Source organism: Dermacentor andersoni, chromosome 1, assembly GCF_023375885.2.
Source record: "Dermacentor andersoni chromosome 1, qqDerAnde1_hic_scaffold, whole genome shotgun sequence".
In the NCBI taxonomy this organism is placed as follows: Eukaryota; Metazoa; Arthropoda; class Arachnida; order Ixodida; family Ixodidae; genus Dermacentor; species Dermacentor andersoni.
This window is the reverse complement of record NC_092814.1, coordinates 155,866,637-155,875,650: the sequence shown is the minus strand read 5'-3', so window position 1 is coordinate 155,875,650 and position 9,014 is coordinate 155,866,637.

Sequence of the window (9,014 nt, the reverse complement as noted above, 5' to 3'; positions counted from 1 at the left end):
CGGCGGCTCAGCTGGTGAAACGAATGGAAAGACAGCTGGAGTGGCAACTGGTTCGGCATACAAGGTCATGTAAGACTGCCGCGCCAGTGCAAGAACTCCATCTGGTGAATCGACTATGCTTCCATCACTTGGATCTACTAGGGAAGAGAGAGTTGTGCTCTTCCTTGAAAGATGCTTACGTAGGACATTTGTGCTGCACCACGCTTCCGTTTCCCACTGCTCTGCTCGGGTTGTTACTCTCAAACCATCCCAGTGTCGCTGCAAGACAATCCGAAGTTGCTTTCGGAGTGAGACCAGCGCCGGAGTAACACCAGGCCCGCAGGACAGTGGCTTCGAGAACGGGAGGATCGCGTCAGAGACGATTTTAATCTCCTCGCGCTCCTCGCGCACTCGACGCTTGTTCTAAGGCCTGAAGCACTCGCGGACACTGGCCTTCACTTCATCCCATTCTATACCATCTAGATTCTCTTTGTTGTGCAGCGATCGAAAAAGAATGGATGATACCTCTGCGGTTGCCTGCCTGCCCTTTAGGAGCCGTGGATTTAGACGCCATGTTCTAAATCCATGCCCTTGCGAGGCTATGTTCGAATCGGCAAACCGCAGAATTAGGAAGCAGTGGTCGCTAAGAGCAGAAGGAACCAACCATGAAGAATGCATACTGGAAGCCAGTGACCATGAGACGTAAAAACGATCGATGCGGCTCTGCAAGCCCCTTCCTGTCCAATTCATTCCTGACTGTCCAGGGCGAAGCATGCACCAAGCATCGACCAATCCGAGCCCATCGACGAGCTCTCGCAGTACAGCATTTCCAGCCGTATCTTTGAATTTTGGAGTTCCTGCTCTAACACACAGTTGAAATCTCCCATAGAATAAGCCGAGAGGGGCCTACCAAGTATGGATTTAATGCACCGAAAAACTCTCTCTGACCTCTAGCCTTGTTTGGAGCGTAGACATTAACAATTCGAATGCCCCAATCAAGATCCACTGACAGGATACGAGCCTCGGCATCCCTGGAATAAAGAAGAACAAGGCCACTAAAATCCAGCATCAAAATTATGGCCGTACTTCGGCAGCTCGACTCGCCATAACTTCAGAAAGACCTGGTGTGAAAAATTCTGTCAAAGTGGCGGATCTGACCTAACCTATGGACATAAGTTTCTTGGAGTACAAGAATATTTTCCCATTTTTATTTAGCTAAGTTGACAACCTCTAACTGTCTGGAAGCTCGAGGCAAACCTTTACAATTGAAAGAAGATATAGTAAGAGATGGAGCCATATTGGTTGAGAGAAATTTAGCTGAAAGCTAAAGAAAGAAAGAAAGAAAGAAAGAAAGAAAGAAAGAAAGAAAGAATTGGCTAGTACTGAGTAATACTAGCCGAATAAGTTACAAAAGCTAGAACTGCCTATGAGGTAGTCTCCGAGATTGGAGACCCCTCATAAGGAGAAGCGTACATGGTACCTTACATTTCGGAGCAGTCGCTTCCGATCTCTTCGGACGCTGAGAAGTACTCTCACTGTCCGAAGGGACGTCAGCGTCCGAGTCTGAATCTGAAGGTTCCACAGCACTGCGCTTGAAATCAGGAGCGCCAGGATCCGAGCCAAGGGGGCCACCGTCCGACGCGTCACCAACCACAAGCCACCATCCGAGTCCGACGCCCGCCGCGTCTCCGGCAGCCGAGACAGCGCACATACTGCGCTGTTTTTGACGCTTCTTGCTCACCTTCAGTGTCCAAGGAACTCCGTCAGTTGCGCCAGTCAGCGGCTCCGGCTTGCCAGAGGCCGCAGCCGGCGCAGCGGGCGCCGCAACAACTACGGGCGCAGCAGCGACAGTCGCGTCAACCGTTTCGCCCACTTCCTCTCGGCACGTTGAAGTGTCAGGCAGGAGAGTGCGCTCGTCGGAATCCACGGAATCGTCGCCGCCCTCGGCGGTGTCTACCACGCTCAAAGAAGACCGGCTGTCCCCGTCCTCCAAGTCGGATGCTGTGCTATCTACCGGCGACGCAACCACCTCCACTGCTGAAGGTGGATGCTGTTCTGGCCACGCGGCTACTGACGAGTAGGTGCGGATGCCACACGCCGAGACGGCGTGGTCACCGCAGCATCGTACGTACGCCGCTTCGCAGGCCACGTGGTCGAACTGCTCGCAGCGCGTTCACTTCGGCGTGTAGCACACGGTGGCGTGGTGACCTTCCAGGTTAATTACACCTACGGCACAACCGAACGACTCCCTCATACTCAAACTGCACGACCAGCTCTCCTGCACGAAGGTTAGGAACGGGCCGCGCCATCTCCATCCGAATGCTCCGCTTCCCTGTACCGATGCCAGAGAACCCCGGCACGCACTCTTCGGAGATCCCTTGGATCCTACCAAAGACCTCCAGCTCGGTGACAAGAGCTTGGTCTGGAAGATCCGCGGGGTAGCCAAAAACCCTCACAATCTTCACACAGGCACCTCGGTACTCAAAACGAACCTCGACATGGCGAACTTTCAATGTGGGATCAGCTGAGAAGCGATCAAACGCGGCCTTATTCTTGAACGTCACGGCAAAACTACCCGCACCAAAATCCTAAACCGACTTCAATTCGGACTGCGAAAAGCGCTGCACAAGCGCCTTACAAACGTCAACATTGGTCGCGCCTTTCGGAACACGACCGAAGAAAGTCAGCGGACGAAGCCGCGAAGGAGCCACGTGGCGCACGCGCCTAGCAGAAGTGAAGACGAGTGTAAAAGTTAAAAGCCTCAGCTAAGCGTAGGAAAAACAAACACAAAAAAAAAAGCCACGAGGGCAGCTCACCAAACGTATGGACACCTGACTGGAATCCTCAAGAACCCGCGCCATATCCAGACATTCAGAGAGGAGACCACGTGGAAGGAATCAGCTGCTCACGAACTCGAACTCACGAACTCCAATGGATGTGACTCTCATCTGATCTCGAGCGGTCTCCTCTAACACGTGGGCTAGCACGGCCTTATACCGGTGTCACACGGACACTTTCGATCGCGATTATGCCCGATCCAGATCGAAATTCTCGACCGCGATTGGTTCGCTCGTGCAGGTTGCGTAGAGGAACCAATCCGGACCGAGAAATTTGATCCGGATCGGGCTTGATCGTGATCAGAAGTGCACCGTGCGACACCCCTATTAAATAACCACTGGCAGTCTTGTCGTCGTCACCGTCTTCTTCCGTAGCCTGTGGAGTAGTAGTGCTTTTCGCCGTCCATCCTTTCGTGCCAGCTTGTGGAGAGCGGGAGGGCGCCTTCTTGTCTTTTGGTTTGCCTTGCATCCTTTTGTGTCAGCTCGGGGAAAAGCGTGTCGTCGATTCGGAGAAGAGGGCAATCATGTCGACGTGGGGAAGCCCGCCTGAACCCCTCTCACACCCGACAAGTCGATCATAACAGCTGGTTGACTTTATTGTTGCAGTTACATGTACAGAAAATTTTCACAATTAACAATAAATTAGTCAAATCTTGCGAATAGTTAATTGTATTGACCATTATCGCGCAAATTATGTTGGCAGCGGCCGCCACTGTGTATCTTGGTCGGCAAAAAATTTGCCTTAAATCATTTCGTCAAGAAACTCATACTTTTCACAATCTGAAACAGTCGTTGCAGAAACAGACCACACTTGCCCAAATATTTGTGAACAGTCTTGAGCAAAAGAAAAATACAGAGTAAAGCTGTTGACAAGATGAATAGTTAATCACTCGTGTGACAAGTGAGTCGAAGGTATGCAAATTCTTTGTCCGATATGCGCATTATAATGATAGCTGGCTGAGACGCTTAACCCCAAGTTTTCTCATGTGAAATAGGCTCGACAATCACCGTGATTTTTCTTTCCCAGGAAAGAATTGGTCTTCGAAAACAGGTTGTATCAGCATACACAGCAGTGCTCAGCTAAAGAGAAAAATAGGTCGGCATGAGGCACCTGCTAATTTGCGCCAAAATGAAGGGAACGGGAGAGAAAGAGGTTTATTAGAGGTGACGATGTGGACAGAAATGCGTCAGTAAATCTGATGCAAGCAGTTCCTACAACGACTGCTCATACTTTTACAACCTCTTGTTTGCACAGCCACAACCTTTGCCGATGTAATTTTTTCCCCAGTTCAGAGGAAATTTGTGGACTGCACCAACCTTTGATGTGACGTACTGGTACACGTGCCTGACGCCACACCCGCTACTGCCACATCCTGTGGAGCTTTCACTTTTTTTGTATGCACTGAAGTGCAGAGCTTTGAATCTGGAGCACAAAATACTGTTCGTAGCCCCATGCCTGCTGCCCACGTTCTTTACTTCGTGAGACAATTTGTGCTCTGATGGAATTACTGCGGTCTTCCGGAGCCTGTATTGGTCCTTTTTCTTCTTCGCTGTCCTCACATCGGTCTTTACCACAAGGATTAATCTACGGCACGCTGCCTTGATTATTTTATCATGGTAACCTGCCGCCTTGGATTTTCCTAACTGGGCTTGGAAACTGCTCAGGGTTCTGTGGACACAAGACTTGAATAACGCTCCTTTAGCTCTGAAATTGCTACATCTTAATAATTTTCGAGTATCTGGACCTAGTTCATCACGGCTTTCTTTGCTCTTCTGTTATTGTAGCCTTGATTCTATGCGAAATGACAGGAGTGAGTATTTTGCATAATACCTAGCGAAAGATAATCGGCCTCATCATCATCATCATCATCATCAGCCTAGTTACGCCCACTGCAGGGCAAAGGCCTCTCCCATACTTCTCCAACAACCCTTGTCATGTACTAATTGTGGCCATGTTGTCCCTGCAAACGTCTTAATGTCATCCGCCCACCTAACTTTCTGCCGCCCCCTACTACGCTTCCCTTCCCTTGGAATCCAGTCCGTAACCCTTAATGACCATCGGTTATCTTCCCTCCTCATTACATGTCCGGCCCATGCCCATTTCTTTTTCTTGATTTCAACTAAGATGTCATTTACCCGCGTTTGTTCCCTCACCCAATCTGCTCTTTTCTTATCCCTTAACGTTACACCTATCATTCTTCTTTCCCTAGCTCGTTGCGTCGTCCTCAATTTCAGCAGAACCCTTTTCGTAAGCCTCCAGGTTTCTGCCCCGTAGGTGAGTACTGGTAAGACACAGCTGTTATACACTTTCCTCTTGAGGGATAGTGGCAACCTGCTGTTCATGATCTGAGAATGCCTGCCGAACGCACCCCAGCCCATTCTTATTCTTCTGATTATTTCAGTCTCATGATCCGGATCCGCGGTCGCTACTTGCCCTAAGTAGATGCATTCCCTTACCACTTCCAGTGCCTCGCTACCTATCGTAAACTGCTGTTCTCTTCTGAGACTGTTAAACATTACTTTAGTTTTCTGCAGATTAATTTTTAGACCCACCCTTCTGCTTTGCCTCTCCAGGCCAGTGAGCATGCATTGCAATTGGTTCCCTGAGTTACTAAGCAAGGCAATATCATCAGCGAATCGCAAGTTACTAAGGTATTCTCATTAACTCTTATCCCCAATTCTTCCCAATCCAGGTCTCTGAGTACCTCCTGTAAATACGCTGTGAATAGCATTGGAGAGAGAGATTGTATCTCCCTGCCTGACGCCCTTCTTTATTGAGATTTTGTTGCTTTCTTTATGGAGGACTATGGTGGCTGTGGAGCCGCTATAGATATCTTTCAGTATTTTTACATACGGCTCATCTACACCCTGATTCCGCAATGCCTCCATGACTGCTGAGGTTTCGACTGAATCAAGCGCTTTCTCGTAATCAATGAAATCGATTTATAAGGGTTGGTTATATTCCGCACATTTCTCTATCACCTGATTGATAGTGTGAATATGGTCTATTGTTGAGTACCCTTTATGAATTCCTGCCTGGTCGTTTAGTTGACAGAAGTCTAAGGTGTTCCTTATTCTATTTGCGATTACCTTAGTAAATATTTTGTAGGCAACGGACAGTAAGCTGATCGGTCTATAATTTTTCAAGTCTTTGGCGTCCCCTTTCTTATGGATTAAGATTATGTTGGCGTTCTTCCAAGATTCCGGTACGCTCGAAGCCACGGGGCATTGCATATACAGGGTGGCCAGTTTTTCTAGAACAATCTGCCCACCATCCTTCAACAAATCTGCTGTTACCTGATCCTCCCCAGCTGCCTTCCCCCTTTGCATAGCTCCCAAGGCGTTCTTTACCTCTTCCGGTGTTACTTGTGGGATTTCAAGTTCCTCTAGACTATTCTCCCTCACTTTATCGTCGTGGGTGTTACTGGTACTGTATAAATCTCTATAAAACTCTTCAGCCACTTGAACTATCTCATCCATATTAGTAACGATATTGCCGGCTTTGTCTCTTAACGCACACATCTGATTCTTGCCTATTCCTAGTTTCTTCTTTACTGCTTTTAGGCTTCCTCCGTTCCTGAGAGCCTGTTCAATTCTATCCATATTATAGTTCCTTATGTCCGCTGTCTTACGCTTGTTGATTAACTTAGAAAGTTCTGCCAGTTCTATTCTAGCTGTAGGGTTAGAGGCTTTCATACATTGGCGTTTCTTGATCAGGTCTTTCGTCTCCTGCAATAGCTTACTGGTTTCCTGTTTAACGGCGTTACCACCGACTACTATTGCGCACTGCTTAATGATGCCCATAAGATTGTCGTTCATTGCTTCAACACTATGGTCCTCTTCCTGGGTTAAAGCCGAATACCTGTTCTGTAGCTTGATCCGGAATTCCTCTAGTTTCCCTCTTACCGCTAACTCATTGATTGGTTTCTTATGTACCAGTTTCTTCCGTTCCCTCCTCAAGTCAAGGCTAATTCGAGTTCTTACCATCCTATGGTCACTGCAGCGCACCTTGCCGAGCACGTCTACATCAAGTATGATGCCAGGGTTCGCGCAGAGTATAAAGTCAATTTCATTTCTAGTCTCACCATTCGGGCTCCTCCACGTCCACTTTCGGCTAACCCGCTTGCGGAAAAAGGTATTCATTATCCGCATGTTATTCTGTTCTGCAAACTCTACTAATAACTCTCCTCTGCTATTCCTAGAGCCTATGCCATATTCCCCCACTGCCTTGTCTCCGGCCTGCTTCTTGCCTACCCTGGCATTGAAATCGCCCATCAGTATACTGTATTTTGTTTTGACTTTACCCATCGCCGATTCCACGTCTTCATAGAAGCTTTCGACTTCCTGGTCATCATGACTACATGTAGGGGCGTAGACCTGTACAACCTTCATTTTGTACCTCTTATTAAGTTTCACAACAAGACATGCCACCCTCTCGTTAATGCTATAGAATTCCTGCATGTTACCAGCTATGTTCTTATTAATCAGGAATCCGACTCCTAGTTCTCGTCTCTCTGCTAAGCCCCGGTAGCACAGGACGTGCCCGCTTTTTAGCACTGTATATGCTTCTTTTGGCCTCCTAACTTCACTGAGCCCTATTATATCCCATTTACTGCCCTCTAATTCCTCCAATAGCACTGCTAGACTCGCCTCACTAGATAACGTTCTAGCGTTAAACGTTGCCAGGTTCATATTCCAATGGCGGCCTGTCCGCCATAATCGGCCTACAATTCTTTAAATCTTGAACGTGTGTTTTCTCATGGAATAATACTATGCTGGCATTTTTTTTCAAGTCTCACGTACCCTTGAGACGAACTTCCCAATACATGCTCACCACCTTTTATCAGATCAACTATTGTCCCATCCTCTTTTGCCGCCTTTCTCCAGGACATACCTCCGGAAACCCGTGTATCTGAATATTTAATTACACACGGAACTGAAATTTGTTTTCTAACATTACGTCTAATTATGATGGCATGGCTATCTTATAGGTGTTGTTCAGTTCAGTGTAGAATTCGTTTGCTATTCCCAATATATCATTGAAATTGCGGACGACTTGCCCTGTTTGCCTTTGACTGCATAAATCTTGCTCCTTCCTATGTCAGGCCTCTTTCTTGCTGATATCATGCTTCCCACGTTCCAACTGGTACCCCGTTGGTCAGCTGTTCCTCATTGTACTTTTCCCGTTGCATGTAATTGAAATACTACTCTCTTTTATCTCTTATCATGAAGATGATGAGAAGGCGTGCCTATTAGTCAGCACTGTATATGCCGCTTCAGTTTTCTTAACCTCGCTCATCCTTATGAAATACCAGGTAACACCTGAACATTTCTCGAGAATTGTGCTGCTAAACTGGCTTCACTGAATGGTTTCGCGCGTTGAACGTTGCGAGGTTTTGTTTCCTGTCGCGGCCTGTTCGGGTTCAAAGATCCTTAGCACCTTCTACTGCGCATTACGTGGGACCGCCGCCGTGCTCGTGCTAAATAAATGAGTGCCAAGAGTTAATAGCGAGATCCGTGAGTGAGGTAGTGGCTATTTGCTGTGCAAGTATCGCTAGTTACCGTTCTGCGAGGGAATGCCTTTTCAGTAGCTCAGTGGGCCTTCTTACCTGGACTATATATAGTATGGCCCCTCTGGGTCGCGGCAGTAACTGTTTCTTTTTTTTTCTTTGTGCCGGATTCAGGCACCACTTTAAGTTTGAAAATGCAGGAACTTGGACGGGGATTTGAACCGGAAGTCTTGTGTACAGTAACCCTAGGCTCCGCCTCTACGCTGCCACCCTTATTTGTGCTATCACACAAATGGAAACGCGAGCAACTGATCGACAACACGTGCTTGCGCTGATGATGTGATTTCAAAACGAGTTTGCGCTGATGATGTGAGCATATATAGAGTTCCATACAATGTAGATATGTATAGAATTCGTATATGGATTTCGCACTCTTATACATTTTGCAAGCCTGTCATTGCAGCTATCGGGTGCACGGTAACCCAGGAGCCACTTTCTATGCTGTGTGATGCCAGATAACGGACGGCATGTAAACATTGCCTGAAACCCAGACTGCTGTACCTCCACGTTGTCGACGCTCGAATCACTACACGCAGGGCGGAAGCGGCACAGCGCCGTTAGTCGGGCAGTCAGTCAGTCGGACCGCGACTGTTAATTGTTTCCCAACACGTAACCCGCAGGGAGGGCG